Genomic DNA, 8,691 nt, shown 5'->3' on the forward strand with positions numbered 1-8,691 from the left:
TTTCCAGCACTCATTTACTGTTTTCCAAACTTTTTTTGTGGTGATTTATGTGAAAATCCCACAGTAAAACCCACAAGTTATTCCACAAATAAAAGTAAATGCAAAAACTACAGAACAACAATTAAATTGGTAAAAACATATTGGATCAGATTTCTTTAATGTCTTTACCTCTTGCATTTCAACTTCATTCCTCTGTTAGCATTTTTTAATGCTAGAGCTAAATTTGGAAGGATTGCTATGCTAAGATCTGAAAAGAAAGGAAGAAAAGAGGAAAAAATGTTGAAAAGAATAAGTACAGGTGGGGTGGGGTTTGGTTTTTTCCTTTTTATATTGTTTATTCATATATAGAAATTAATGTTATATATATAGACATAAAGTATGTTCAATGACCAGTAGAATGCTAACCAGATTTATACCAACAGCAATGGAGCAATGAAATCCCATGTGGGATGCTTTGATGCAAGCACATCATCATAGCTGTGGTGAATGAATTCAGCAACTTCCCTGGGAGCAGAAGCAGGCAGAAGGACTCTCGTGCCCACAAAGGACCCCACGGAGCCACCACTGCAAATTCAATCATCCAGTCAAGCTGTGAGGATGGCTAAGTAGGGCTCAGGGTGTGATCCATCATCTGAAAAATAGCACATACAGGACAGGAACCGCTCCTAACACACATGAAGTGAGGTCCCTTCTCTCCTGCATTTCAACTTAAACTGCTGAGCAGGTTTTCACATATACATGGCCCCACTTTAGAACAAACCCTCTTCTTTATCCTCAAAATCAGATCGCAGCTAAACCAGATGTGTTTCCTCTTTGACCCTTTGAGGGCAAAAACCCACTAATTCAGAAAATCAGAGCACAATGTTGACGTTACTGTGTGAAGTAAGTTGTCTTCACTAAACCTGAGACTTAAAGACAAACGACACCTGTTGTGAAATCCGTGTGGTTCTGATCATTTGTATGAGGTAACACGTCCAGCTGTACCCAAAAGTTCTTCAGCAGGTATCTTCCACTTCACAATGGCAGGACAGTTATGAACATTTACCAGCCTCCCAGCTTTTCAAACTTTCCAAAATAGGACTCAGGAAAGCATTAGACTTCCACAGCATTCCCCCAGTCACCGGGACACATCCCTTACTGCAGGGGAAAGAACCGAGAGAGTTTCATTTCACACTCCAGTGACCCCAAATTCCACCTTACCACTCACTTTAGTGTTAATTTTCCCACAGACTCTCTTTTTCTGCTTACACGGCAAAGACAGCTCAGGTCAAGTGCACAGACAAGCTGTGCTGCTGATTCTCCTTTTTACCACCACTGAATCACCTTCACTTTTGCTTCACCGGAAAGTTATTTTCCCTGCAGAAAGCAGGAGAGCCACAGTCAATACCTAAGCCAGCAGCTATCAGTCAAAAATGAATTTCAAAGTGGAGAAAAAACAAACAACTTCCCACAACTAAACCCACAAGTATTATTTACGCAGGATCATGCCCCCACTGGATAAATACACCACAACAGGTATACTTGCTGCTGTACACGCAGCGAAGCCTGATGCTGCTCGTGTCACCTCCAGCTATAGACAGACACGTATCAGAAGCTACAGAATATAAAAGTATCAGTGCTGAACAGGCATGCTGAGCCATTCCCCAGATAACAAGGATGAAGAGTGGTTATTTTGCCAGATGAAGTAGAAAGGTACCTTTTTTAAGTCGGTTGTCGCTGGATTCTTATGAAGCTTTGTAACGTGCAAGTAAGCACCAAGTTAGGTACCTTCCTAAGGCCTTCCACAGACTCACAAGCACACAAACTTATCCCTGTTTTTACCCTGATGTTACCTGGATGAGATTAGCTTTACCTTTAGCATTTAAAAGGCCTTTAAATGGTTAAGAAGCAAACCTGAATTCTGAAGTCATCCAATGCTAACAATAGCATTGTATATTGTATATTGGTTTACAGCAGGAAGCCCTGTGATTTTTAAAGCTTCAACCTTCATTAGAAACCTCAATGATATGTTAGTGATGGGCTACCTGTATAAACAGAATCACAGAATTGTAGGGGTTGGAAAGGACCTCAAGAGATCATCGAGTCCAACCCCCCTGCCAAAGCAAGTTCCTTAGGACAGCCCAGGAATTGACTTGTATTTATTTTAAATTAACATAAATGCAAGATCTAGCACAGACACAGAACTATTTTACTAATTCTGTCAGTAACAACAAACGGCTGAGAAACCCCCCCAAAAGCAGCCAAGCCCCAAAGACAGGAAAAAGAGGCCGAACAGAAGGAAATCATCAATAACCTGCTCCAGAAGAAGCTTAACCAAAAAAATGTGGGTTTTTTTTAAAGTTTAAAACCCAAGTTACTTCAATTAGCAGTCAGGGCAGCCCAAGGGAAAAGCACAAGTTTGGATGACAGCTATGGTATGTCCATACTGTACACAGGTTACAGTTACAGCTGTAGGATCAGAATGGGGTTTACAGAAAACTCTTTGAACGTGACCAGAAAATTTACACATTAGGAACTGTGTGGTCTTGCAACCTATCGATCAACTTTCACTTGCAGTCATTTCAGTCTGGTTACAAACCAGTCTTAAACAACACAATTAAAAAAAAAATAGGAGAAAATTATTATATGGGTCATGGGAACAAATCTGATTTAAAAATTGGAAAAAACAAGCAAGGGTAGGCTGCTGGTAAATAAAAACATGATGAACTTGGAAGTAACAGTAACGTGTCATCCTCTGCACGAAGCAGCAGTGGCTGTTACTGGTTTTTTGTCTATAACTTGTAACCTCCAAAGCTGTAGAAGCAACTTACTGTGGTCTGTAATTAAGCACTGACTCCACTGCAGATACTCAGCACACTGGCCATGAGGCATGTACAGATAGTAACGGGTCCTCCTTGAAACGTGACTCGCTCTAGATGTAGGGTACCCAGACATAAGATGGACTTGGAAAGTGCTGTTCTGCACAGACTACTGAAGGCAGGGAAGACCCAACTGCGTTGATGTCAAAAGTTAGGTAGCTTAAGAGTCTTGTGGGGGTTGAGGGTGTCCCTGTTGTTGTTTTGGCTTTGCTGGTGTAGCAAGTAGCGATATCAATCAGGGGAACGATTTGGATGACATCACTATAGCCACAGAAAAGCCCAGTACAGGCTCTGTTTTACTGCTCTAAGAGTACCTTGCTGATACAGCTCCTTTCATCCAGGGACGAATACAAGCCACACAGACAAAAGCACAGTCACGTTATGACAAAGTAAAATGCCTCAACAAAGAAGGCTCACTGAAACCAGCCAACCTTTTTTTTTTCCTTCCTTTTCTTAAATGAAGACTTTGTTCATGAAAGCCAACCAAAACTTGATAGCCAGAAAAGTCAGGACACACCTAGATCCTGAAATGTTGCTTTGTTTCAGGGGGAAAATAAAATAAATAGAAACCTCGTGGGCTGGTCCTTTCAAAGCAAACGCAACATTCCTGTGGCAGAACACCACAGCTTAGCTGGGCACAATATAGCAACCACTGAAAACCACTTTCCACAAACTGGTTTCAGTGCACAAGTCAGCGATATTTTACCTCCGTTAGCTTTGCTTGAATTTCCATTTGCTTCTGTTGTGCCAAAACCCTCTGCTGCACCAGCTTTCTCTTTCCCATGTATAAACTCAAGCCCAAGGATTAGCGCCAATCTGAAGAACAAAGCAAGCTGCAGGAAGGTGAGACCTTAAAACCCTTCATCACTAGTGTTCTTTGGCCTCTCAGGGCCAAAATTTTGAAAAATAACTCTGTATTAAGTGGGTGTTGTCACTGGAAGAGAGCTTGGATTGGAAAATTTAAGTAAAAATTGCACGTGAATGAAAACTCTACATGATGAGTACAGCTGAAAAAGTCACTAACAGCATCAACATATAAGAACTCTTGACTTGAACCCAAAAAATAAACTGTTCTTATCCCATTTTTTTTTGTAAGCAGACAGTCCCCAGGGATAAGCAACACTGACATGCAGGCACCATCCGCTGGGTTTGTGCAGCCTCTTCAGAGATGTGCACTGGAACATGCAGGGGCCACACTGGGGGTGTGGGTGGGGAGTGCCTGTAGCACACTCCAAAAATCACCCCCACTGAGAAGAATGTACCAATGCAGAAGCAGGCAGCTTGCCTCTCATTTTACCTCACTGTGCTGAATAGTATTTAACAGTACTACCCCACTCCAGGCACTCTGATCCAAAAGCCCTATTGGGTCTGTCTCCAGCTACAGGGTTCTTCCCTTTGCCCAATGACATACAGGTTCTCCTCCAACACATGTCAGTCTCAGTTGCTCCCTATTACTTACTTTATTCCTACTAAAATGTTTCTAGTATGTCACAGCTCCTCCTTCTTCATGATCTAGAACTACTTATTGCTACCATTTACAAGGTTTTAAAACCAGCTCAGTTCATATATGGGGTATACTCCTTGCTCAAATTGCATTTTGCTCTACAAACAAGGGTTCTTCATAAAAATTCTGTACAGCCCATCAAACAGTGGTTAAGTATGACAAATCTCTGCAATGAAATATAAAAACACATTCTTCTCTGTGGAAAAACAGCCAGGCAAGAAGCAGTATCTATCACTCCATCCCAAAATAAACCAACTCTGCTGGGGCAAAAAAATTAACTTCTATATAATACTGAGCTGACATATTTATAACCTCACATTTACTTTCTTACCCAATTTGGTCCGTTTCACTGTGATAGCAGCAAGGCAAATCCAGACATTCTTAACAAAATACCCCAACCCCAGAGCAACATCACAGCCTGCTTACTTAAAAGAAAGATGAGGCTGTAAATACTGAGCTATGTCACCCCAAGGTTCCATTTTTTCAATAAAAATAGGTCCCACTAATTGGGTGGGGAAATCGCACAAATACAGAACAATTTAAGATCTTGCATGTTCACAAGTTACCTGATTGTGTATCCAACAACTAGCACACTGAAGCTTTTGTTTTCATCACCTAATGCCCAGCTCAGCGTGAGAGACTCAACAAGAGACTCTCCTCCTCTTCCAGCCCCTAAATTATTTGTAAAACTGATACAAGTTGACATAACTTTCCACAAGAATGTGAAGGACTGACGGCTATACAAATTTATCATCAACCAAAAATACATCAGAAATAAAAGATACACCCCTGCAGCATTGCAAAGCACGCTGCAAGGATGAAGCCAGCCCAGGTGCAGCACTGTAACACCAGAGCAGGGCTGGGAGCATCTGTTTACGTGTCAGGAGATAAACCAGCCCCCAGTTCCACAGCAGAGGTCAGCTCCCTACATCATCTCATGCAGCATACAGGACAGTCAGTATGAAAACACATGACAGGTTTATCCCATGAACTTTGCAAACATAAATCCTGACCCTGAAAACATTTACATGCAGGCTTAACATTAAGCCTAAGAAAAGACACACTAATTCCAAAAGAAATACTTGGGTGTTTAAAATTAAACATATGTAAGCACACACATCGACAGAATTGCGGCCATAAAAGCCAAAAAGCACACACCAGGACCTTATTGGGTTTTATTGCTCTGTAAACAGCATGACCCAATAGTCACATAATTTAATACTGCTATTTAAAAGAATTTTCATCTCAGAAAGGCACCACAATTTCTACACAACAAACTCCGCTGACCTAATAAAGCAATTAAGCAGCACACACTTCCGTAGGGTCACATTAAAACTGCTTCTGCTAACCAAATCAGCAAAAATTATCAAATGTCAGAGCCCAGCCACTGCTGTATCAAACAGGCAACTTGTTTCCTCTGGTGCCTTTTACACCAGGGAGCATTTTGACACTGAGTGAACGCTGATTTCTTATTAGTCACAGCTCTTAATATCTAACAGTTCTTTAAAGAAGCAACATCTTGCTGGTTTATGACATTCATTTACATTAATCTAATGTCTAGTACACATCATATCCTTACACATTTCACTTCGATATTGCCAGTATGAATTCTTCACAGTTGCTTTCAACTATATTAAGAGTTTGGGGTGGTTTTTTTTAGGAATACAGAAAAACGTGATTTTAATAAAGGAGGATTCTTTAAGCATTTTCATGTGACAGTTTTAACTAGAAGACAAGAAACTTCTGGAGGGGTTTTTAGTGGTACAGGCCCATAAATATATACCAAGATCAAGACTGACAGGCTGTTCAGTGCAGGTAAAGCCTCAAAACAAGCAAAAACCAAAACCAAACCGAACCAAAACAAAAATCACCAAGGTCATCAGTGTTTCCACAAGAGCAGACTCCCAAACACCAAAGCTTGCAATCTCCAAGCCAACATTTCTGTAATTACGCATGACAGGATTTAGTAAGCTTACTTTTTAACTTAGCCTTACTTTTAACCTGTCTTGAGAGAACAGTACTTTTCCACCCAGTCAGTGGTTCACGTTCTTCTCACAAAGTTCCGTCCCTAAATTGTAGCTTAATTATTACCTTTTTTTTTAAATAGAAGATTCGAGTCCTGTGTTGGGAAATCATGCTGTGTTTGCAAACCTCAGACCTGAGTCCAATGCCCTGGACTATCTCTTGCTGAAGTCACTAGGCAGTTAGGGGTCAGTACAGTTAGAGATTCAGTGCTAAAAATTCTTATTTTAAAATTACACTCCTCCCACAATTTTAGAATTGTATTAAAACAAGCACTTTAAAACATAACATTAAGTACTTTTATCTAAAAAATAAATCTAATTGGGCATAAGGGTGCTCCATGCAGCATGCATGGAGTTAACGTTTTATACAGCATTGTGCTCAGGAAAGAAGATTCCTCCCTCAGTGAGCTGGGCTTTTTTAAAAAATAAATTATAAATGAACCTATTAAATCTGGTTCTAGCAACTGTGCTGGCACACCTTGTTTCCATTTGGAGGAAATTTGTATTAATAAAGTCAGGGCAGCATATGGCACTAACACATTTATTCTCCAAGCGGTAAGGACACTAACCAAAACCATCTGATGTTTCTTCCTAAGCCTCCTTGATCTGCTGCTTGGATTGCAGCTTAGAATAAAGCATGGTGAAGCCAAAAGGAATTGGGTAGGGGAAGAAAATTAAAAAGGTATCAGTCACTCAGAGTGTTTATTTAACGTGAGCCTAGCCCAGAACAGAAGCTTGAACACAGGGCTTGAAATTTATTTCCAGGCACTACCAAATGTACCCCAAAGCTAATCCCTAACAGACATTTTTTTTTACTTTCCACGCAGAGAGAAAACCACACCCATAATATCGTGTAATTAAGAAAGGAATTAAGGGAAGCTCAGGAGTACTTACTAGCGGATTTCTGCAGAAGTAAACAACCAAGTGCTGTGCATTAGCAAAGGCGGGCAGGAAAGTCACACGGGACTGGCAGATCTGTCACTACCTCGGCTTCAGCAACTGTTCCCTCGGTTAGCTGACCGAGGACTAATACCCTGACAAGAGCAGCAGTAACCTTCAAGTATGCCTAGCTGAAGTTTAACAGACACGAGGTTTTTTTAAGTTTTCCAACCGCATCTGCAGAAGCAAGAGCCAAGATATGAAGAGGGGAGGAGGTGGGGGGGAAAGAGAACCTGGGTCCGAGGACTCGAGTTTACGTCCTGCGCTAGCTGCCAGCCGCGCTGGCTTCAGAGGCGTTTCACAAACAGCTCCGAGCTCCTCCGGCTGCAGCTGTAGAACACATAACCCGAAACCAGCTCCCTGCAGCAGGGGTTTGCTCGCAGCTGTTCTGCCTCCCCCGCACGCAGTAACTTGACTCCTTTCCAGGCGGCAGCTCCTTTCACAAAGCTACGCGAACGCAGCATAGGTGCGTGTAGGGACCCCAAAACCCAGACAGACGCTCCCTGGAGCGGGTTTTCAGCACCCACAGCTTTGCTGAGCGAGTCCAGGCGCAGCCCCCCCCCCCCCCCCCCCCCGGCGGAGTGAGACCCGGCAGCCGCTCTCCCGGGGGAGGCCGAGGGGAAAGCTCTTCCCTCCCGGGCGAGTAAGGAGCAGGGCCCCGTCGGGGCTCTGGGACCCCGCTCACAGGCGCGCTCCCCGCAGCCCCGCACGGCGGGTCCCGGCCCCCAGCCCCGCTCTCTCGTACTTGTTGCCCTACAGGGCGGCCCAACCCGGCGTCCGCAGCAGGCCCGGCCCCGCCGGCAGCCCCCCCGGCGCCGCCACGGCCGAGAGGAGATGGAGGGGAGTTGCGTCCGCCAACCTGCCCGGCGTCCCTCCCGCCACCGCCAGCTGAGGGGAGGCTGAGCCTCCCGGCGCCGCAGCGGGGCAGGGAAGTTACTCACCGCCGTCAGGCTCCACGCCGCGCTCTCCTCAGCCGCCGCCGCGCCCCTCACCCGAGCCGGCTGCGCCCGCCCGCTCCGCCTGGCGGGAGGCAAACTCCGGCCAGCACTTGGAGGAGCGCGTCTCCGCCGGGCCGGGCCGGTGCTCCCGCCTCCGCCCCGGGCAGCGGCGCGGCCCAAGTGACAGCCGCGCTCCGCCACTCCGGCGGCAGCCCGGGGCGCGGGGCTGGGCGGCGGGGAGCGCCGCAGCCTATGGGAGAGGGGCCGGGGCGGGCCGCGGCGGAGCCCCGGGCCGGGTTGTCCCTGCCACTCGCCTGATCGCAACCCTCTGTGCGGGGACTGGGACGGCGCGGGGGGAGGGGGTGTGCGGGCGGGGACGGGGCAGAGGAGGGGCCGGCGGGGGAGACGCCTGCGCGAGGTTCTGCCCT

The 8,691-nt window shown here is 45.3% G+C and overlaps 1 protein-coding gene across 1 annotated transcript in view; it reads right to left on the reverse strand.

Moving 5' to 3' along the window:
* Window positions 1–8,282, reverse strand: part of LNX2 (ligand of numb-protein X 2) — a 62,782-nt gene extending 54,500 nt beyond the window's left edge. Inside the window, exon 1 of the mRNA XM_084261297.1 lies at window positions 8,267–8,282. The gene's annotated coding sequence lies outside the window, so the exon portion shown is untranslated. The remainder of the gene's footprint in view (window positions 1–8,266) is intronic.
* Between the last annotated feature and the right edge of the window lie 409 nt (window positions 8,283–8,691).

This window comes from Gallinula chloropus (genome assembly GCF_964237585.1).
Source record: "Gallinula chloropus genome assembly, chromosome: 1".
Taxonomy (NCBI): Eukaryota; Metazoa; Chordata; class Aves; order Gruiformes; family Rallidae; genus Gallinula; species Gallinula chloropus.